The sequence below is a fragment of the Rhinoderma darwinii genome (genome assembly GCF_050947455.1).
Source record: "Rhinoderma darwinii isolate aRhiDar2 chromosome 5 unlocalized genomic scaffold, aRhiDar2.hap1 SUPER_5_unloc_34, whole genome shotgun sequence".
NCBI lineage: Eukaryota > Metazoa > Chordata > Amphibia > Anura > Rhinodermatidae > Rhinoderma > Rhinoderma darwinii.
This window is the reverse complement of record NW_027461792.1, coordinates 514,874-537,337: the sequence shown is the minus strand read 5'-3', so window position 1 is coordinate 537,337 and position 22,464 is coordinate 514,874. Positions and strand designations below refer to the sequence as shown.

At 46.7% G+C, this 22,464-nt stretch overlaps 3 non-coding genes and 2 pseudogenes across 3 annotated transcripts; all 5 read left to right on the top strand.

The window, feature by feature from the left end:
* Positions 1-283: 283 nt before the first annotated feature.
* LOC142690545 (U2 spliceosomal RNA) lies at positions 284-471 on the top strand. The gene has a single exon (XR_012859308.1). It is a non-coding gene; the product is annotated as a U2 spliceosomal RNA (small nuclear RNA).
* A 6,604-nt stretch (positions 472-7,075) lies between these two features.
* Positions 7,076-7,256, top strand: LOC142690603 (U2 spliceosomal RNA; annotated as a pseudogene).
* A 6,607-nt stretch (positions 7,257-13,863) lies between these two features.
* On the top strand, positions 13,864-14,054 carry LOC142690587 (U2 spliceosomal RNA). Its single transcript, XR_012859332.1, has one exon. It is a non-coding gene; the product is annotated as a U2 spliceosomal RNA (small nuclear RNA).
* A 1,285-nt stretch (positions 14,055-15,339) lies between these two features.
* LOC142690670 (U2 spliceosomal RNA) lies at positions 15,340-15,409 on the top strand (annotated as a pseudogene).
* A 6,439-nt stretch (positions 15,410-21,848) lies between these two features.
* LOC142690593 (U2 spliceosomal RNA) lies at positions 21,849-22,045 on the top strand. Its single transcript, XR_012859335.1, has one exon. It is a non-coding gene; the product is annotated as a U2 spliceosomal RNA (small nuclear RNA).
* Positions 22,046-22,464: the final 419 nt, after the last annotated feature.

Genomic DNA, 22,464 nt, shown 5'->3' with positions numbered 1-22,464 from the left:
TGTGGTATATTTGTCGGACAAGAAAAGGTTTGGGGAAGCAGATGCAGAGGGTATTTGGAAATTTTTGAAGTGGAGGTATGTAGTTAAAGTATAAATGGTGGGTGGAGTGAAGGGTTTAGACTAAGGTGATGGGATTGTATGCCTTTTTTGTTTAATTGTAAATGTAAATAAATATGTTTAAAAAAGAAAAATCATTGACCCGATGATGAGCTTAAAGAAACGCACTAAATACAGAGTGTACGTTTGGTGAAAGTGTTTGAGGTGCAAAAAATATAATGAACTTATATTTTTACCTCTGAGGGTTAAAAAAAAAAAAAATCTGTTCTTATCAGTTTAATATCTGATACGTCCCCTATCTGGGGACCATATATTAAATGGATTTTTAGAACAGGGAGATGGAAATAGAGCTTGCTCTGTCCACTCCACGCATTGACCTGGTATTGCAGTATTTCCAGGACCGGTGCACCCTTCCCTTATGTGTTGACTAAAATCAGATTCCAAAAGTGCTATTTGTGTTTGCTATTGTTTTTGTCTTTCTGATGGGATCTCCCCTTTTAATCCCATTATTTCAACACCTGTTGGACAATGCATTTGTACAGTCATGTGTGATAATGAGCTCATTTATTAAATGCAATTAATTAATACATTGCCACCTCTTGTTGTGTGTGTGTGTGTGTGTCTTCTGTGTTTCTGTGTTTCCGGCATTTCACATTGGAACAGCTCATTCACCTTCCTTGTCTTCTCTCCGCCCTCCCTCCCTCCTAGGTAAGTTAAAGAGCTGCACCTGAGCCAGCCACTGATTGATGCAGCACCACAGTCAAATAGTGGAGTGGAGTGGAGTAGGGGAACAGCAAACAGCCATTAAAGCAGCCAGCCGCCTACCCGCCACAATGGACCTACCTGTGTACACTAGATGGATGTGATGGAATGTACTGTCGTCCCTACATTTCAAGAAGAAGTAAGAATTGCAGTTGCAACAAACCCTTGCTTGCCTACAAAGAGAGCAGCAATTTGGATTTGTTACTATGTTACCTAGAAGAATAACAAACTGTGCAAGGATGGAGGTTGTAGGAGCAAGGAGAAGTTGTCTGTAAAGTTGGTGGATGCTTATTTTCCATTTTGCAGTCCCTTGTCTCCCTCTTGTGGCCTCCTGGAGGCAAATAAATGTGCAAAAAAAAGACAGCCTGGCGGCCGGCTGTTGCAGTGTTGCCCTCTCAGGCAACACTGAGTGACTGACTGAGCCTCACCGTCTTATATAAAGTTCAGACGGAACTTTGCACGTGTCATAGTGGAGCCCTCAGGATTCCAGAGCCAGCTTTCTGACATCATAATGGGGCCTGCCTCAGAGATAGATAAAAGCCTGGGCCCAGGCAGTGTTGGTCAGTGCTGCTCAGCAGGCAGCACTGGACTGGACTGGATTACAGCTGATACAAGGTGTGAAGGAACAAGGGGTGGCTGTGGGCATGCACTTGCTGCCGCTGCCAGTGTTTATCTGCATGGCAGGAGGGCATTTGGGCGTTGCCAGGAAGGCGTTTTTATGTAGATTCCTCCTCTTTCAGCACTGCATTGTGGTGCAAGCAAAAGAAGCAAATCCTGTGTAGCTTCCTCTCCGGCCTTTATTCACCTCCCGCTTAGTAGCTGTAAATGTGTGTGAGCCTGCAGGGCCCCATGGAATTGCCTAGGAGTAGGCTGAATCGCTGCAAGGGGTGAACAGCAGTATGGGACAGGCTCGGTCAACGGCCGGCCCATTCGGGTTATCGCTTCTCGGCCTTCTGGCTGAGATCAAGTGTAGTGCTGGTTACTTGTAGTCAGTGCTGCCTGGTCTTAGTTGGGAGGTGCTCAGGTACCCTCTCTCTCGGCCTCGGGGGATCGTCCAGGTTCGCCTGGACTTCACCCCCGTGCTGCTATTTGGGAGAGAGGCTTAGTCCTGAGCAACGAGTTGCGATCCACATATCCCCCGTGTAGGCTTCGGCCGAAAAGGGGAAAGCTGCGTAGACGTTACGTCACCAACGGGTGGCGTAACTTTCCCTGAAAACCCCTCACCATGGACGAAAGTCCTGGTGAGATACCGGCGTATGCCCGGATAAAGAATACAATCCGTGTTATTGTATCAGAAGAGAAGGCGACGACCTGCGGCCTGAAGTTCTTGGTGGAGACCGTGCTTGTTGGCATTTTCAACATTCAGAAGCGGGAGATATTGGCGGTACAAGACTATCCTAGGAGAAGAACATACGACATAACTTTTGTACAGAATGGAGTGTTCCAAGATCTGCTGGCGGCATACATGGTAAAAAACGATCCGAGACTGGACGGTATTGAATTTTACGAACATGTGTTGGACATCACTAAGATGATTGTGATAAAAATGTACTGCCCGTTTGCTGATTTAAAAGATGTGATGTCCTTTTTATCCCCCTATTTCAAAAGTGTAAAATGTATTGGCAAAATAATGAACGAAGTTGGAGTTTGGACGTCAAAGTGGAGATTTTTAGTAACTTGTTATAGAGATGCCAATACAGCAGGGGGGATAATGTTGCCGCCAGCACGCTTTAAATTAGGTGATATGGCAGGAGATCTTTTTTACACAGGAATGCCTCCATTCTGTAGAAAATGTCAAAAGTACGGTCACACCAAAGAGTTCTGCGAAAGCACCTGTAGGAACTGTGGCAGCTCTGAGCACGAGGCCAAAACTTGCCCTCTGGGGAAAAGGTGTCGTTTTTGCAGCCGAGTTGGTCATCTATATGCTACTTGTCCCCACAGATCGGAACAACCCGAGGTCCGGCCGAGGCGTCCAGAGCAGCCAGCAGGCCAGATCGCCCCCGCACAAGGAGAGGAACCAAGAGGTGAAGAGGCTGATGACATGGACACCTCCAGCAGACCCCCCCAAACAGGTGACCCAAAGGAGCAAAGGCGGTTTAAGAGAAGAGCCAGTGAGCAGCGGACGAAAAAGCCCCCTCAGGAAACGGAGGAGATGGGTAGTTCGGATGAAGCTGATCCGCCTGGGCCGCAGGAGGTGCTGGGTCAGCCTGTACCTGAGGCAGAGGACCCGGGCGGAGCGGCAGCAAGGTCTAAGAGGCGTAGGGCGTACTCGGAGGTGGCAGCGGGGGTGCCGATGGGAGTACCTGCTAGAGCGAAAGCAGGGAAACCAGTTGACGCGCCCCCGGAAGCACCAGCTGAAGGTCTCCCCCCTTCTCGCCAGTTGGGGGAGACAAGCATAGCCACCTCTGAGGTGACAGAAGTCCCTGAAACGGCCGCGAGTGCGTTTCCTGCCCCTATCGTAGGGGAGGAGGCTGCCATACGAGATGCTCCAGAAACCTTGCCCGTGGAGTCCATATGGGACCCATTTTCGATCAGTGCCTCAGGTATGGCGGGGGGTCAGCTGTCTGACATGAGTTCCTCTCCAATCTCCTCAAGTTATACAGTCGGTTTGAAGTCGGAGGGCGATGAGAGTTCGAGTGAGGTCTCTGGTAACGCCGAGGACTGCTGAGGCCACCTCGGGTAAGATTACATAAGACTGTCTCTTTTCCCTTTTCCTCATGGCAGAGTTAGGTGGCATTTCCTTAAATGTCAGGAGCGTGCATTCCAAGACGAGAAGAGCTGCCCTGTTTGATTATCTTTCTATTTTTTCCGCCACCGTTTTTTTCCTACAGGAATGCTGTATCCCACATCGCACGAACTACAACAAATATAAGGAAGACTGGAGACTCGGACCTTCAGTGTGGTCCGGGTCTAACGATTCCAGAGCCGCAGGTGTCGCCATTTTATTTAAAGGGAGCGTTTTAATTGACAGTTTTAATGAAATTTTACCAGGTAGAATTTTATTGGTCAAAGCTTTTATAGACGGTATTAGATGGCAGTTTTTAAATTTTTATGGGTCCTCGGACAAGAATGAAAGAGCTAGAATGCTAGAGATTTTACCCCTTTTTTTAAACGATTCAGAGCCACTTGTTTTAGCGGGTGATTTTAATTGTATTTTAAAGGGGGAACGCCGGTTCTCTAACTCAGTAAGCAGGAATTATGACAAAACCTCCTCATTATTAAAAGATATAGTTACTGATTTTAAACTTACTGATGTTTTTAAGAAATGTAACAGCAATTTATCTGCAGAGGCCGGCGTCACCTGGAGCAATGTGAACTGTAGCTCCAGGATCGATTTTATATTCTGCTCTTATCAAGTACTGCCTTTTAAATGTGATCTTAATCCCAATGTTTTATCTGATCATAAATTATTGTATTTTAAAGTTAAAAATGATATTGGGAAAAATACTGTCAAAAAAGCCTGGAAAATGAACGTTTCCCTTTTAGATGATCCGCAAATTTTATCTGATTTTATTACCTTTTATAAGGGCTGCAGACGGGTAAGACATCCAAATATGTCCATAGTCTCATGGTGGGAGAAAATAAAAATAAAAATAAGAGACTTTTTCATAAAAATCGGAAGGAGAAAAGCAAAAGAAAAACAGGATTTTTTTGCTAATTTGAATACCCGGCTGCAGACCCAATACAAGTTCAGAGAACAGGGTATGCAGGTGGAGGAGGAGATTATGGAGATTAGGAAGGAGATCTCCCAGTGCCTGGAGCAGAGAGGTAAGGAAATTGTCTTTCGCTCAAAAATGAAACACCTCGAGGAAAATGAGACCTGCTCCAGGTACTTTTTTAAGAAAATTAACGATAAGCATACCCTGTTAGACAATGTTGATGGAGATACAAACACTGACAATATTTTAAAAAAGGTACACAGATTTTATGCGGATCTTTTTAATATAAAGCTTGTTAATGTTGATTTGATGAACGACTCATTGAAGGAGGTTGACGCTGTTTTAAATCCTGTCTCCAAAGATTTTTTATTACAGGATATTACGGAACAGGAGATTTTAGATACCATCAAGAGTTTTAAAACAGGTAAAGTCCCTGGCCCTGATGGTATACCCATAGAGTTTTATGTCACATTTTATGGAGTTTTAAAAGAGGATCTCTATTCCCTTTTTACTCAAGTTTTTAGAACAAAAGCCCTCCCGGGGTCCTGGAAGAAAGGTGAGGTGTCCCTGCTTTATAAAAAGGGGGACAAAACAGATATTAAAAACTGGAGGCCTATCACCTTACTAAACGCAGACTATAAAATAATGGCCAAGATTTGCGCGAATAGACTAAAGGCTGTTATAGAGAAAATCGTCCACTCCAACCAAGTCTGTGGGATACCTGGGAGGAGCATATGGGACAATTTAAACCTTTTAAAAGATGCTATTGGTGATACGAAGGAGAGAAAAGGCAGATTGGCGGTTTTATCCATAGATTTCGAGAAAGCCTTTGATAGAGTATCACATTTTTATCTTTTTAAGGTTTTAGAAAAGATGGGTATACCAGAAGGTTTTTTACAGTCTCTGAAGGCCTTTTATGAAAATTGTACGAGCAAGATTTTAGTAAAGGGTTTTAAGACACAGGATGTCCTTTTAAACTCCGGAGTGAAGCAGGGGTGTCCCTTGTCCCCACTACTTTTTATATGTGCGATCGAGCCTCTACTCTGCAGATTGAGGAATGACAGGCAGATATGTGGAGTCCCCCTGCCGGGCGGGGGGGGACTAGAGGCAAAAGTGGTGGGGTACATGGATGATGTCGCGGTCCTGTGCAGGGACGCCCCGTCACTGCAAAAAGCATTACAACAGATATACCAATTTTGCTGCTCCTCCGGTTTTAAAGTCAATTTTAATAAAAGTAATATTTTAAATATTGGCAATATGATTTTACAGGACATTCCAGTCCCTGTGTCGGAGTCTGTACAGATTTTAGGGGTCTCCTTCAATGAGTCAAACAATGGTTTTATCAGTTGGGACTTGGTGGCACAAAAAGTTAATAAGAAAATTTGTTTATGGAATCTTAGAAAACTGACAATGGAGGGAAAAATTTTAATCACAAAAATGGTGATTTTACCAATTTTATTATATCTAAGTATGGTTTTCCCTCCCCCTGATATTTTATTAAAAAAGATTACCAAGGCATGTTTTACATTTTTATGGAATTCTAGGATGGAGAAGCTCAGGAGAGAAAAAGTGATGTTACCAAAGCTAATGGGTGGTAAAGATTTTCCAAATATAAAAGCATTTCTTTTAATCCATTTTTTTACACTGTGTCTTAATACTGTTTTTAAGGAACACTACTGGTCTTATTTTATCCGTTTTAACACTGGCTATTTTATGAGGAGGTACGGATGGTTCTCTACGGTTTTAAGCTCGCCATATGCTTTTAACCTGCCAGACCAGTATAAGATTTTAGAAAAAATAGTGAACCTTTTTAACCTAAAAGACAAAAGAATAGAAGATGTAAAAAATAGTAAATATGTTTTAAAGGAAATAAAAGAAAATGTTTTAATAGCCCCCATTAGCAATTTTAATGAAAACAAATGCAAAATTATCTGGAGCATGGTTAATGCTAAATTCATTTTTAATTCACAGAAGGATCTGGCCTGGAGCTGCGCCCACGAGTGTCTTCCATGCCGGGCATTCCAGCATCGAAGGGGACTGACCAACTCGGCTGCGTGTCCAAGGGGAGGATGCCGCGATGACGAGACAGTCTTACATCTCTTTTGGCAATGTTATTTTTCACAACTAATATGGACAAAAATCCTCCCCTTGATGAAGAAGATAACCGGAATAAAAAGAATTACAAGTGAAGGCGTATTTTACGGATGTCTGGAGTGCCCAACAAGGACTCAGAAAATTATGGCATGGAAGATTACTAACTGCGTTAAAGCAGCTCTGTGGGCGGCCAGGAATATTCTTTTATTCAAACATGAAATTTTATCTGTGAATGATATTTTAGGAATTTGTTTTTATGAAATGCACAAATATTATCTTTTAGACAAAAAATTCTCTCCTGTTTTAAGTAGAAAATGGTTTTTTAGCGAATGGAATTCTATAATATGATGCCACCAAGTGCCCTTTTATAAATTGTATGATTTTAATCTGACAATTTGTATTTATTTTTTAACCATTGTTGTAAAATGTGAATCCCTGTAAAAATGTTGAAAAATGTTAATTTATTGTAAAACCTGAAAAATTTTAAATAAACGGTTACCCCCAAAGTTGGGGTAGTCAACTTAAAAAAAATCTGTTCTTATCAGTTTAATATCTGATACGTCCCCTATCTGGGGACCATATATTAAATGGATTTTTAGAACAGGGAGATGGAAATAGAGCTTGCTCTGTCCACTCCACGCATTGACCTGGTATTGCAGTATTTCCAGGACCGGTGCACCCTTCCCTTATGTGTTGACTAAAATCAGATTCCAAAAGTGCTATTTGTGTTTGCTATTGTTTTTGTCTTTCTGATGGGATCTCCCCTTTTAATCCCATTATTTCAACACCTGTTGGACAATGCATTTGTACAGTCATGTGTGATAATGAGCTCATTTATTAAATGCAATTAATTAATACATTGCCACCTCTTGTTGTGTGTGTGTGTGTGTGTCTTCTGTGTTTCTGTGTTTCCGGCATTTCACATTGGAACAGCTCATTCACCTTCCTTGTCTTCTCTCCGCCCTCCCTCCCTCCTAGGTAAGTTAAAGAGCTGCACCTGAGCCAGCCACTGATTGATGCAGCACCACAGTCAAATAGTGGAGTGGAGTGGAGTAGGGGAACAGCAAACAGCCATTAAAGCAGCCAGCCGCCTACCCGCCACAATGGACCTACCTGTGTACACTAGATGGATGTGATGGAATGTACTGTCGTCCCTACATTTCAAGAAGAAGTAAGAATTGCAGTTGCAACAAACCCTTGCTTGCCTACAAAGAGAGCAGCAATTTGGATTTGTTACTATGTTACCTAGAAGAATAACAAACTGTGCAAGGATGGAGGTTGTAGGAGCAAGGAGAAGTTGTCTGTAAAGTTGGTGGATGCTTATTTTCCATTTTGCAGTCCCTTGTCTCCCTCTTGTGGCCTCCTGGAGGCAAATAAATGTGCAAAAAAAAGACAGCCTGGCGGCCGGCTGTTGCAGTGTTGCCCTCTCAGGCAACACTGAGTGACTGACTGAGCCTCACCGTCTTATATAAAGTTCAGACGGAACTTTGCACGTGTCATAGTGGAGCCCTCAGGATTCCAGAGCCAGCTTTCTGACATCATAATGGGGCCTGCCTCAGAGATAGATAAAAGCCTGGGCCCAGGCAGTGTTGGTCAGTGCTGCTCAGCAGGCAGCACTGGACTGGATTAAAGCTGATACAAGGTGTGAAGGAACAAGGGGTGGCTGTGGGCATGCACTTGCTGCCGCTGCCAGTGTTTATCTGCATGGCAGGAGGGCATTTGGGCGTTGCCAGGAAGGCGTTTTTATGTAGATTCCTCCTCTTTCAGCACTGCATTGTGGTGCAAGCAAAAGAAGCAAATCCTGTGTAGCTTCCTCTCCGGCCTTTATTCACCTCCCGCTTAGTAGCTGTAAATGTGTGTGAGCCTGCAGGGCCCCATGGAATTGCCTAGGAGTAGGCTGAATCGCTGCAAGGGGTGAACAGCAGTATGGGACAGGCTCGGTCAACGGCCGGCCCATTCGGGTTATCGCTTCTCGGCCTTCTGGCTGAGATCAAGTGTAGTTCTGATTACTTGTAGTCAGTGCTGCCTGGTCTTGGTTAGGAGGTGCTCAGGTACCCTCTCTCTCGGCCTCGGGGGATCGTCCAGGTTCGCCTGGACTTCACCCCCGTGCTGCTATTTGGGAGAGAGGCCTAGTCCTGAGCAACGAGTTGCGATCCACATACCCCCGTGTAGGCTTCGGCCGAAAAGGGGAAGGCTGCGTAGACGTTACGTCACCAACGGGTGGCGTGACTATTCCAAAAAAAATAAAAGATTCACTATGGATGAAAATCCAGGTGACATACCGGCGTATGCCCGGATTAAGAATACTGTGCGAGTTATTCTTTCGGAGGAGAAGGCGACGACTTGTGGCTTGAAATTCGTGGTGGAGACCGTGCTTGTTGGCATTTTCAATGTCCAAAAGAGGGAGATTTTGGCAGTGCAGGACTACCCAAGAAGAAGAACCTATGATATCACATTTATACAGAATGGAGTATTCCAAGATCTGCTGGCGGCATATGCAGTAAAAAAGGACCCGAGACTGGACGGAGTGGATTTTTACGAGCATGTTTTGGACATCACAAAAATGATTGTTATTAAAATGTACTGCCCATTTGCTGACGTAAAAGATGTGATGTCCTTTTTATCCCCCTATTTTAAAACCGTTAAGTGTATTGGCAAAGTGATGAATGAGGTTGGGGTCTGGACCTCTAAATGGAGATTTCTAGTGACATGCTACAGAGATGCCAATTTTACAGGAGGGATAATGCTGCCGCCAGCACGTTTTAAATTAGGAGATATGGCAGGAGACTTTTATTTTTCAGGGATGCCTCCATTCTGTAGGAAATGCCAAAAGTACGGTCACACCAATGAGTCCTGCGAGAGCACCTGTAGGAACTGTGGCAGCTCTGAGCACGAGGCCAAGACTTGCCCTCTGGGGAAAAGGTGTCGATATTGCAGCCGAGTTGGTCACCTTTTTGCATTTTGTCCCCACAGATCGGAACAACCCGAGGTCCGGCCGAGGCGTCCCGAGCAGCCAGCAGGCCAGATCGTACCCCCAGAAGGAGAGGAACCCCAAGGAGAAGGCCAGGACGAGATGGATACCTCTAGCAGACCCCCCCAAACAGGTGACCCAAAAGAGCAGAGACGGAACAAGCGTCGATCCAGTGATCAGCGGACGAAAAAGCCCCCCCAGGAAACTGGGGAGACGGGTAGTTCGGATGAAGCTGATCCTACTGGTCCGCAAGAGATGCTGGGTCAGCCTGTACCTGAGGCAGAGGACCCGGGCGGAGCGGCAGCGACACACAAGCGACGTAGGGCGTACTCGGAGGTGGCAGCGGGGGTGCCGATGGAAGTACCTGCATTGGCGAAGGCAGGGAAACCACTGGACGTGCCCCCGAAAGTGACAACTAAAGGTCCACCCCCTTCTAGCCAGTTGGGGGATACACGGACAGCTGCCTCCGAGGTGACGGAGGTCCCAGAGACGTCAGGGAGCGCAATTCCTGCCCCTATCGAAGGGGAGGTCGCTGCCAAAAAAGCTCCTGCAGACGAAATATTGCCCGTGGAGTCCATATGGGATCCATTCATGATTAGTGCCTCAGGTTTGGCAGGGGGTCAGCTAAGTGATGGGAGTTCCTCTCCTACCTTCTCCATTTTTTCCGTGGACTCCAGAATCGAAGGCTATGAGAGTCCCAGTGGGGTCTCTGGCGATGCGGAGGACTGCTGAGGCCACCTCGGGTAAGATTATAAAGACTGTCTCTCTCCCTTTTCCTCATGGCTGAGTTATGTGGTCTTTCCTTAAATGTAAGAAGCGTGCATTCTAAGACAAGAAGAGCTGCCCTGTTTGATTACCTCTCTATTCTTACCGCGTCAGTTTTTTTCCTACAGGAATGCTGCATCCCACATCGCATGGACTATAAAAAATATGAAAGAGATTGGAGACTCGGACCTTCGGTGTGGTCCGGGTCTAACGAATCTAAAGCCGCAGGTGTCGCCATTTTATTTAAAGGGAACGTTTTAATTGACAGTTTTTATGAAATTTTACCAGGCAGAATTTTAATGGTCAAAGCTTTTATAGACGGTATTAAATGGCAGTTTTTAAACTTTTATGGTTCTCCTGAGAGAAATGAAAGAGCTAGAATGCTAGAGATTTTACCCCTTTTTATTAATGATTCAGAACCACTTGTTTTAGCGGGTGATTTTAATTGTATTTTAAAGGGGGAACGCCGGTTCTCTAATTCAGTAAGCAGGAACTACGACAAGACCTCGTCAATTTTAAAAGATATTGTTACTGATTTTAAACTCACAGATGTTTTTAAAAAATGTAACAGGGATTTATGTGAAGAGGCCGGCGTTACCTGGAGCAACGTGACCTGCAGCTCCAGGATTGATTTTATCTTCTGCTCTTATCAAATACTGCCTTTTAAATGTGATATTAACTCAAACGTCTTTTCTGACCATAAGTTATTGTTTTTTAAAGTGAAATGTGATAACCAAAGAAGAACTCCGAAAAAAGCCTGGAAATTAAACGTATCCCTTTTAGAAGATCCGCAAATTTTAGCTGATTTTATTACCTTTTACAAAGGCTGCAGACGGGTAAGACATCCCAATATGCCCATCGTCACCTGGTGGGAAAAAATGAAAGTTAAAATAAGAGATTTTTTTATTAAGATTGGGATGAGAAAAGCAAAAGAGAAATGCAAATTTTATGCAAATTTAAATACCCGTCTGCAGACCCAATATAAATTCAGAGAACAGGGTATGCTGGTGGACAAGGAGATCATTGAGATTAAAAAAGAGATCTCCCAGTGCCTGGAGCAGAGGGGAAAGGAAATAATATTTCGCTGTAAGGTAAAACATCTTGAGGAGAACGAGACCTGCTCCAGGTATTTTTTTAAGAAAATCAATGATAAGCATACCCTGTTGGATAATATTGAAGGTGAAACAAATACCCAAAATATTTTAAAAAAGGTACATGGGTTTTATGCGGATCTTTTTAATGTTAAAAACATTGACAATGCTTTTATGAATGACTCATTGAAGGAGGTTGATGCTGTTTTAGATCCTGTCTCCCAAAACTTTTTATTACAGGAGATTTCAGAACAAGAAATTTTAGAAACTACCAAGAGTTTTAAAACAGGTAAAGTCCCTGGTCCTGATGGTATACCCATAGAGTTTTATGTTCTATTTTACGGTGTTTTAAAGGAAGATCTCCACTCTCTTTTTACACAAGTTTTTAGAACAAAAGCCCTCCCGGGGTCCTGGAAGAAAGGTGAGGTGTCCCTGCTGTACAAAAAGGGGGACAAAACCGACATTAAAAACTGGAGACCAATTACACTGCTAAATTGCGACTACAAGATAATGGCTAAAATTTGTGCAAATAGATTAAAAGCAGTCGTAAACAAAATAATTCACTCCAACCAGGTCTGTGGGATACCCGGGAGGAGCATATGGGATAACCTGAACCTTTTAAAAGATGTTATTAATGACACAAAGGAGAGGAAAGGCAAAATGGCAGTTTTAACAATCGACTTTGAGAAAGCCTTTGACAGAGTGTCACACTTTTATCTTTTTAAGGTTTTAGAGAAAATGGGTATACCGGAAGGTTTTATACAGTCTCTGAAGGCCTTTTATGACAACTGCACTAGCAAGATTTTAGTCAAAGGTTTTAAAACACAGGATGTCCTTTTAAATTCCGGAGTGAAGCAGGGGTGTCCCTTGTCCCCACTACTTTTTATTTGTGCAATTGAGCCTCTACTGTGCACCTTGAGGAAAAGCAAACAGATACGTGGAGTCCCCCTGCCGGGCGGGGGGGGACTAGAGGCAAAGGTAGTGGGGTACATGGATGATGTCGCGGTACTGTGTAGGGACACCCTATCACTACAAACAACTTTAAGACAGATCTATAAGTTTTGTTGCTCCTCCGGTTTTAAAGTCAATTTTAATAAAAGTAACATTTTAAACATTGGCAATATGATTTTACAGGACATTCCAGTCCCTGTGTCAGAGACTGTGCAGATTTTAGGGGTCTCCTTCAATGAGTTAAACAATGGTTTTAACAGTTGGGACTTGGTGGCACAAAAAGTTAATAAAAAGATTTGTATGTGGAATTTGAGAAAGCTGACCATGGAGGGAAAAGTTTTAATTACCAAAATGGTGATTTTACCGATTTTATTATATTTGAGCATGGTTTTCCCTCCCCCTGATATTTTATTAAAAAAAATAAATAAAGCTTGTTTTACATTTTTATGGAACTCCAAAATGGAAAAACTCAGGAGAGAGAAGGTGATGATGTCAAAACTAATGGGTGGTAAGGATTTCCCTGACATAAAGACCTTTCTTTTAATCAAATTTTTTACTGCATGTCTTAACGCTGCTTTTAAGGATCACTACTGGTCATATTTTATCCGTTTTAACACCGGTTATTTTATGAGGAGGAACGGATGGTTCTCCACGGTTTTAAGCTTCCCGTATGCTTTTAACCTCCCTGACCAGTACAAGATTTTAGAGAAAATTGTGAACCTTTTTAACTTGAAAGGCAAGAGAATTGAAGACGTGCAAAATAGTAAAAGTGTTTTAAAAAAGATAAAAGAAAATGTTTTAGTAGCCCCCATTAGTAATTTTAGTGAACAAAAGTGCAAACAAATATGGAGAATGGTAAATATTAATTATCTTTTTAATCCTCAGAAAGATCTGGCCTGGAGTTGTGCCCACGAGTGTCTTCCATGCCGGGCATTCCAGCATCGAAGGGGACTGACCAACTCGGCTGCGTGTCCAAGGGGAGGTTGCAGAGATGATGAGACAGTCTACCACCTTTTCTGGCAGTGCTACTACGCACAATTGGTGTGGTCAAGAATCCTCCCCTTGGCACAGAAGATTACAGGACTACAGAGATTTACAAGCAATGGCGTATTTTATGGATGTCTGGAATGCCCAACACAGACCCGTAAAATGATGGCATGGAAGATCACTAACTGCGTCAAAGCAGCTCTGTGGGCGGCCAGAAACATTCTTTTATTTAAACATGACGTTTTAACTGTGGATGATGTTTTAGCCATTTGTTTAAGCGAGATGCACAAGTATTTTCTTTTAGATAAAAAACTCTCTCCTGTTTTATGTAGAAAATGGTTTTTTAGTGAATGGAGTTCCATAATATGATGCCACCAAGTGCCCTTTTATAAGTTATGTGATTTTATCTGATAACTTGTATTTATTATTATACCATTGCTGTAAAACCTGTGTATTTATTGATTTATTGTAAAAATGTAAAAACGTGTAAATAATTTTTTTTGTCAAAAATTTTAAATAAACGGTTACCTCCTTTGTTGGGGTAGTCAACTCAAAAAAAAAAAATCTGTTCTTATCAGTTTAATATCTGATACGTCCCCTATCTGGGGACCATATATTAAATGGATTTTTAGAACAGGGAGATGGAAATAGAGCTTGCTCTGTCCACTCCACGCATTGACCTGGTATTGCAGTATTTCCAGGACCGGTGCACCCTTCCCTTATGTGTTGACTAAAATCAGATTCCAAAAGTGCTATTTGTGTTTGCTATTGTTTTTGTCTTTCTGATGGGATCTCCCCTTTTAATCCCATTATTTCAACACCTGTTGGACAATGCATTTGTACAGTCATGTGTGATAATGAGCTCATTTATTAAATGCAATTAATTAATACATTGCCACCTCTTGTTGTGTGTGTGTGTGTGTGTCTTCTGTGTTTCTGTGTTTCCGGCATTTCACATTGGAACAGCTCATTCACCTTCCTTGTCTTCTCTCCGCCCTCCCTCCCTCCTAGGTAAGTTAAAGAGCTGCACCTGAGCCAGCCACTGATTGATGCAGCACCACAGTCAAATAGTGGAGTGGAGTGGAGTAGGGGAACAGCAAACAGCCATTAAAGCAGCCAGCCGCCTACCCGCCACAATGGACCTACCTGTGTACACTAGATGGATGTGATGGAATGTACTGTCGTCCCTACATTTCAAGAAGAAGTAAGAATTGCAGTTGCAACAAACCCTTGCTTGCCTACAAAGAGAGCAGCAATTTGGATTTGTTACTATGTTACCTAGAAGAATAACAAACTGTGCAAGGATGGAGGTTGTAGGAGCAAGGAGAAGTTGTCTGTAAAGTTGGTGGATGCTTATTTTCCATTTTGCAGTCCCTTGTCTCCCTCTTGTGGCCTCCTGGAGGCAAATAAATGTGCAAAAAAAAGACAGCCTGGCGGCCGGCTGTTGCAGTGTTGCCCTCTCAGGCAACACTGAGTGACTGACTGAGCCTCACCGTCTTATATAAAGTTCAGACGGAACTTTGCACGTGTCATAGTGGAGCCCTCAGGATTCCAGAGCCAGCTTTCTGACATCATAATGGGGCCTGCCTCAGAGATAGATAAAAGCCTGGGCCCAGGCAGTGTTGGTCAGTGCTGCTCAGCAGGCAGCACTGGACTGGACTGGATTACAGCTGATACAAGGTGTGAAGGAACAAGGGGTGGCTGTGGGCATGCACTTGCTGCCGCTGCCAGTGTTTATCTGCATGGCAGGAGGGCATTTGGGCGTTGCCAGGAAGGCGTTTTTATGTAGATTCCTCCTCTTTCAGCACTGCATTGTGGTGCAAGCAAAAGAAGCAAATCCTGTGTAGCTTCCTCTCCGGCCTTTATTCACCTCCCGCTTAGTAGCTGTAAATGTGTGTGAGCCTGCAGGGCCCCATGGAATTGCCTAGGAGTAGGCTGAATCGCTGCAAGGGGTGAACAGCAGTATGGGACAGGCTCGGTCAACGGCCGGCCCATTCGGGTTATCGCTTCTCGGCCTTTTGGCTAAGATCAAGTGTAGTACCTGCTCAAGCTGAGGTTAGTAATCATCCCTGCCGGTGGTACGTGGGCCATCGTAGGGGGATGACAGAACGCCGAGGTGAGGGCAGGGAACCACAACGGTCATCGCTCTGGTGTACGCATTTGGTTTAAAGGTACCATTTGTAGGTGACCAGGCGACCGCCGGATCAAGGTCAGGAGGTCGGGTAGTTTGAAAGCCCGAGTTGCTATGTGCCCCAGGGCTGGTGACCCTGGGGTGCCCTAACTCACTGGGGGTGGGATCCCACTGAGTGAAGGCACACTTGCACGCACTCTTCTTTCACACTTTTAAGCACACACCTTTATTCTCCCGGCCTTCTGGCTGGGAGATGAGGAATTTTTATATACCTGGCGGATGTCCAGGCTGTATCACAGCGCACATCCACTTATTTAATTTTGTTTTTCACTGTGTGTTTGTCACGTTTGTCACAAGGATTTTCGGATGCGGTGCCCTTTTGGGACCCTCCTGAGGTCTAGGGGGAAAATGTGTGGCCTTCTGGTTCCTTTTTCCCCTGCAACCCGGCCTCCCTTCTTCGGAGGGGAGGTGCAACTAGGATGCAGGCTCCTAGGTGGACACTGGGGTGGCAGCCCAGGTAGAAGCCTAGGAGTGTGTTTGGGTCTCCCTAAGCTTCGGCGAGGGGGGACCATCGATCCTTGATCCTCTAGGCCTATGGTTTGGAGGGTCAGGGAATGGTTATGCGGGGCCTCTCTCTTTTAAGAGAAGGGCTGCGATAGACCGCATCCTTGTGCACTTTTTGTGTGGCACCTCTGCACTTTTTATGCACTTGGGTGATAGAAAGCACGGCTCGGGCTTTCATAAAAAAAAAATAAAAATCTGTTCTTATCAGTTCTTGTAAGGATAGATAGCTCGGAGAACCACTGGGGGCTATAAACACTAGCTTAGCGATCCAAGAGCGTTCCAGACGAAGCCGGCGACGAACTGCGGAGAAGAACCACCGAAGACGAAGATCCAGAAGGGAGAAGCCGCCATCGGGGAAGAAGCTCCGGGAGATCGCTGCCGGGAAGAAGGAGAACTGCGACAGAGACCTTCGGAGAAGAGCCGCTGCTGAAGGGGATCTTTGAAGAAGCTCGGCCGCAGAAGAAGCTCGACGAGGAACCGCTGCGGAAGAAATTTCGTGGAAGAACCTCGGCCAGCAAGGAGAAGATTTGCATAGCTCCGCCCCCTTCGGGAAAGAGCTATCGAAGATCCTCCCCAAGCGACAGGAACAGCTGGAAGAAGCCATGGCCTCAACCAGCAACCCTGCCACCCAGAAGAAGAAGGCTGATGGACCAGGTGAGCCGGCCCAGGCCAGGACATCTCCTCCTGAAGCCTCCTCAGGCGAACAGGCCACCAGGAAGCCGAACCAGGCTGCTCCAACCCTGGAGCCCTGGATGAAGCAGACGGTGGCCCTGAAGCTGAAGGAGGTGGACGGGAGAGTGCCGGACATGACGGAAGAAGTGTTCTGCCAGAAGATGCTCCTGGACCAGGGCTTCGCTAAGCCGGAGACCATCAGCATCCAGGCCTTCATGACCGGGATGTTCTTCGTGACCTTCGCTTCGATCAACATCTGCAGAAGGTACTGGGAGATGGTGAAAGCGGCGAGGCCTGAATCCCCTTTCTCTCGCTTTGTGGGCAACTGCCCTGTCCAAAGAGAGGAAAGGCGGGTGACGGTCTCAATGCGGAACCCACACACCCCCGGCAAAGACATCACCACGCTCCTGAAGCGGTTCTGCACAGTGGTGAGGGAACCCACCCACATCCTGAACGGACTCGGCTTCTGGACTGGCAAGTGGTCGGTAATCGTCCGACTGAACAAGGATTCGAGCGCGGAAGACGGCCTCCAGCACCTGCCCCAGTCATTCTCGCTGGGCAACTCCTACGGCCTCATCTATTACCCGGACATGCCGCAGATCTGCAGGAGATGCAGCAAGAAGGGTCATTCGGTGAAGGACTGCAAGGAGGACGCCTGCAAGAACTGCCGGGTAACAGGACACGAGACCAAAGACTGCCCGAAACGGACAATGTGCAACCTCTGCGGACAAGCAGCCCACTCCTACAAGGACTGCCCGAAGAGGGATCGATCCTGGGCAACTGTAGCGGCGAAAGCTCCGGCCAGAGGGAACCCCGCCCCAACCAGAGCTCCAGCGGCGCAGAAGACCGGGAATAAGAAGGATGGTAAGAAGACGACAGTCCCTCCCCCCCGCCTACCGGCCCTCCCTCGCCCTACCCTTCCCACCCTCCCTCGCCCGGCCCTCCCCACCCCCCCGTCCCCAACCCCTGTCACCCCCACTGAGGCTCTCACCTTCTCCTACCCACCCATCTCAGTGGTCCTGTCACCTGCACCTCTCCCAACCCAGCCTCCCTTCTCCCCAGCTCCAGCAGCACTAACATCTTCCCCTCCAGCTGCTGGAGTCCTCTCCCTGGAGGATTTTCCCCCTCTTGTCTCCTCAGGTGCCATCCAGAGGAAGAGAAAGGTGAGGGACAGCCCAGCTGCTGAGTCCTCAAAGCGACAAGTCGTGGAAATCTGCGAAGATTCCCTTGCGCAGCAGGAGGAAATGGAGCAGATGGTGGAGGAACTCGTGTCTGAACCTGAGGTCATCGACTTCACAACAGACATCCAGGTGGCTACAATCCTGGAACAATTTCTGTCAGAGGGCCTGCTGGATCTTTCGGACCCGCCAGGCGAGGAGGATCCGCCCGACCGGACTGGTAACTAAGGTGTATCGTTTGCACTAACCTTCTTTATTCTCCCCCATGGCTGCTAAACTTAACATCTTTAGCCTCAATGTGAGGAGTGTTAGAGATAGGACTAGATGTCAGATGGTGCTAACTTTTCTTTCCAAGCAGTCGAGTGATGTATTTATGCTGCAGGAATGTACTCTCCCCTCTTCCAGGTCATACCATCATCTGGCCAGGCAGTGGACCCATGGCCCGTCCTACTGGTCTGGTGGGGGCGACTGTAAGTCTGCAGGGGTTGCCATCCTGATTAGGGGAAGCGTATTTACTGTTGACTCTGTCCAGGAGCTCGCCTGCGGCCGCTTGTTGGTCGTAGACGGTTCCTGGGCAGGAGAGCCGATTAGGCTCATCAACGTATACGCTCCCCCTATGAAGGCTGAGCGCCTGGAACTATTCCAGACCCTGCGGACCCAGCTCGCCACCACTAGGGCAGTGGTGATGGCCGGGGACTTCAACTGCCCCATCGAAGAGGATGGACGAAGTTCCGGCACTTCAATCAAACTGGATGTCAGTTCCAAACTGCTTATCGAGATGGTAACCGAAGCATCCTTGCAGGACGTTGTGGGCTCCATGGGGATCGGCTCTGTGAACTATTCATGGAGCCGACCCGATGGCTCACTTCGTTCTCGGATTGACTTTGTGTTCACCTCCCGGGCAGTCAAGCAGCATGGGCACTCCATGATCCCCTGCTTCTTCTCTGACCACAGGGCCATTCTCTTCCAGGGTGCCATCGGCCACGGTTTTCCTCCCGGCCCTGGCTCCTGGAAGCTGAATTGTGCCCTGCTGGAAAGAGAGGAGGTACTGGCGGAACTTAGAGACGCCTATATTGTTTGGAGGAATGATAAAGTTTTCTTTGACAAAACCTGTGACTGGTGGGAATATGTTAAAGTTGAATTTCGTTGTTTCTTTCAGGCAAAAAGTCGTCAACAGGCGTGTGAGAGGAAGAGAGACTTCAGAGAGATGCAGCGTCAGCTGCGATCCCTGCAAGACCTCCTTCAATGCGGCTGGGACGTCAGGAAGGAGCTGGAGGAAGCCAAAAAGGGCCTGAAAAGGCACTTTGAGGAGGAATCCAAGCGAATTGTCTTTCGTTCCAAGGTGGAGAACCTGGAGAAGGGTGAGAAATGTAACTCGTTCTTTTTCAGGAAACTCCATGCCGGCCACACGCCCCTGAAGGAACTTCGAGATGAGACCGGAAACATGCATTCTGGGAAGAAGGAGGTGATGGGAGTCGTCACAGACTACTACCGAAGCCTCTACTCCCGGAAAACCACTGACCCCGAAGCCGCCGATAAATTCCTGTCAGGTATCACTAATCATCTTGATCCTGCAGGTACGGAGGCTATGGATGTACCCCTGACGGTGGAGGAACTGCTCTCTGCCGCTAAATCCTTCAGACCCGGCAGGACCCCGGGCAGTGATGGTCTCCCAGCAGAGCTCTATGTAGCGCTGGGGGACTTGATCTGTCCGGACCTGCTGGAGCTCTATGAGGAGATGGTGGTGGAGGGTAGAATGCCACCGTCCTTGAGAGAAGGCATGATCACGATCTTGTATAAGCGGAAGGGGGAGAGATGTGACCTGAAAAACTGGCGTCCCATCTCTCTCCTGAACGTGGACTACAAGATCCTCGCCAAAGTATTGGCCAACAGACTGAAGGTTGTCATCGGACAGATCATCGGATCGGACCAAACCTGCGGCATTCCTGGCCGTAGGGTGGCCGACAGTCTTGCCCTGGTGAGGGACACGGTGCATTACATGCAAAGCCGCCGTACACACGCGGCCCTGGTCAGTCTGGATCAGGAGAAGGCTTTTGACCGGGTCTCTCACGAATTCATGGGTAAGGCTCTGCGTAGGCTGCGGCTTGGCAGGTTGTTCTGTTTGTATGTTAACCTGATGTATTGCGAAATTTACAGCTCGGTGCTGGTGAACGGCTGGAAGACTGACCCCTTTCCTGTATCGTCGGGGGTTAGACAAGGCTGTCCTCTTTCACCTCTCCTTTTTGTTTGTGTTATAGAGCTCTTCGCAGAGGCTATCCGGCAGAATGGAGAGATCAGAGGGATCACCGCACCAGGTCCAGGACACTTCGAGGTCAAATGCTCGCTGTACATGGACGACGTGACCGTCTTCTGCGCTGACCAGAGTTCGGTGACTGCACTCGTCCAGACCTGCGAGGAGTTCGGACGCGCTTCAGGGGCAAAAGTCAACTGCGGGAAGTCGGAAGCCATGCTCTTCGGAAAGTGGTACCTGCCTTCTCCTGCCTCCTTCCCGTTTACTATCAAGCCGGACTTCATCAAAATTCTGGGAGTCTGGTTCGGTAAGGAAGGTGCAGCCCTAAAGTCGTGGGAAGAACGCTTGGCCAAAGTCAACCAAAGGATCGGACTGTGGAGCCTCAGACAACTCACTATTGAGGGCAAAGCAATGGTCCTGCGTAACGAAGTCTTGCCTGTGCTACAATACACTGCACAGGCATGGCCCCCTCTTGCCACTGTCTCGAGGGCCATTACCAGGACTGTGTTTCGCTTCATCTGGGGCTCGAAAATGGACAGAGTAAAGCGGACTGTTATGTACAAGGAGCCCCGCAAAGGTGGGAAGGGTATACCCGACATTCCCACTCTGCTGCGGATCGCTTTTGCATGTGACTGTGTTCGTAGGACTCTGAGGACAGCAAACGGCTCTGCGGGCAAGGCCATGTCCCGCTACTTCCTCCTTCCCCTCTGGCGAGGTTTTGGCTGGGACAAGTGGGACAGCTCCTTCCCTTACAACTGGCACGCTCCCTGGTTCTACGGAGATGTCGTCCGGTTTGTGAGGGAGCATCAACTGGAGGGTCTTAAGCCCGACTTGTGGAAACCTAAGACGATCCACAAGCACATCAGAGCAAAGGACTCACTGGAGTCTGTTCCAGGGCTTCATGCCGACACGTTGGAGACTGTTTGGACTAACGTGTCATCTGGCAGGTTGACCAACGGGCACAAGGACATTTCATGGATGGCCATCCAGGGAGGACTGCCTCTTAGGTCATTCATGCATGCCCGCAACCTGTGCAAGACCCGGTACTGCCCCAGGTGCCCCTTCACGGAGGAAACATCTTTGCACATTTTCTGGCAGTGCCCCTTTGCACAGGGTCTGTTGAAAGCCTTGGAACATGAACTCAAGGACTCAGTACCCAGGAACAGACTGTCGTACCGCTCGGTACTTTATGGACTATTTCCTGGGAATACCACGGATGGAGCAATCCAGGAAGCCTGGCGCCTTATGAACTGCTTTAAGGACGCTATATGGTTTGCCAGGAACCGTCTGATTTTGCGGAGAGAGAGTGTGTCCGTCCAGGACTGCCGCAGGCTGATCCACAGCCTGCTCAGAGACTATTCCACCTGGGACAGCCCGGACGTCGATGAGGAAGAGGACTGATACTCCCCTTCCCCCCACTCTCCCTTCTTGTGTGTTGTCTTTCAATAAAGCTTCGGGCCTGTGATTTCCCCCTTCCCTATCCCCTCCTACCCACTCCCCTATCCCATCACTTGTCTGTAATGCTTTGTTGTTTGGCGTTAGTGAATGCAAGAATGTTAGTGTAGCATGTGGTGTAGTGTATAGCATAGGCTAGCCTGTACTGTGTATTATACTGTCATGTTATGTTTGACGACTGTTATTATTTATTATTTGCTGCTTCATGGCTTGCGCTGCGTCGCAGTAATGTTTGTATGATGACGATTGATTGTCAATAAAGCAATTTTCAATCAAAAAAAAAAAAAAAAAAAAATAAAAAAAATCTGTTCTTATCAGTTTAATATCTGATACGTCCCCTATCTGGGGACCATATATTAAATGGATTTTTAGAACAGGGAGATGGAAATAGAGCTTGCTCTGTCCACTCCACGCATTGACCTGGTATTGCAGTATTTCCAGGACCGGTGCACCCTTCCCTTATGTGTTGACTAAAATCAGATTCCAAAAGTGCTATTTGTGTTTGCTATTGTTTTTGTCTTTCTGATGGGATCTCCCCTTTTAATCCCATTATTTCAACACCTGTTGGACAATGCATTTGTACAGTCATGTGTGATAATGAGCTCATTTATTAAATGCAATTAATTAATACATTGCCACCTCTTGTTGTGTGTGTGTGTGTGTGTCTTCTGTGTTTCTGTGTTTCCGGCATTTCACATTGGAACAGCTCATTCACCTTCCTTGTCTTCTCTCCGCCCTCCCTCCCTCCTAGGTAAGTTAAAGAGCTGCACCTGAGCCAGCCACTGATTGATGCAGCACCACAGTCAAATAGTGGAGTGGAGTGGAGTAGGGGAACAGCAAACAGCCATTAAAGCAGCCAGCCGCCTACCCGCCACA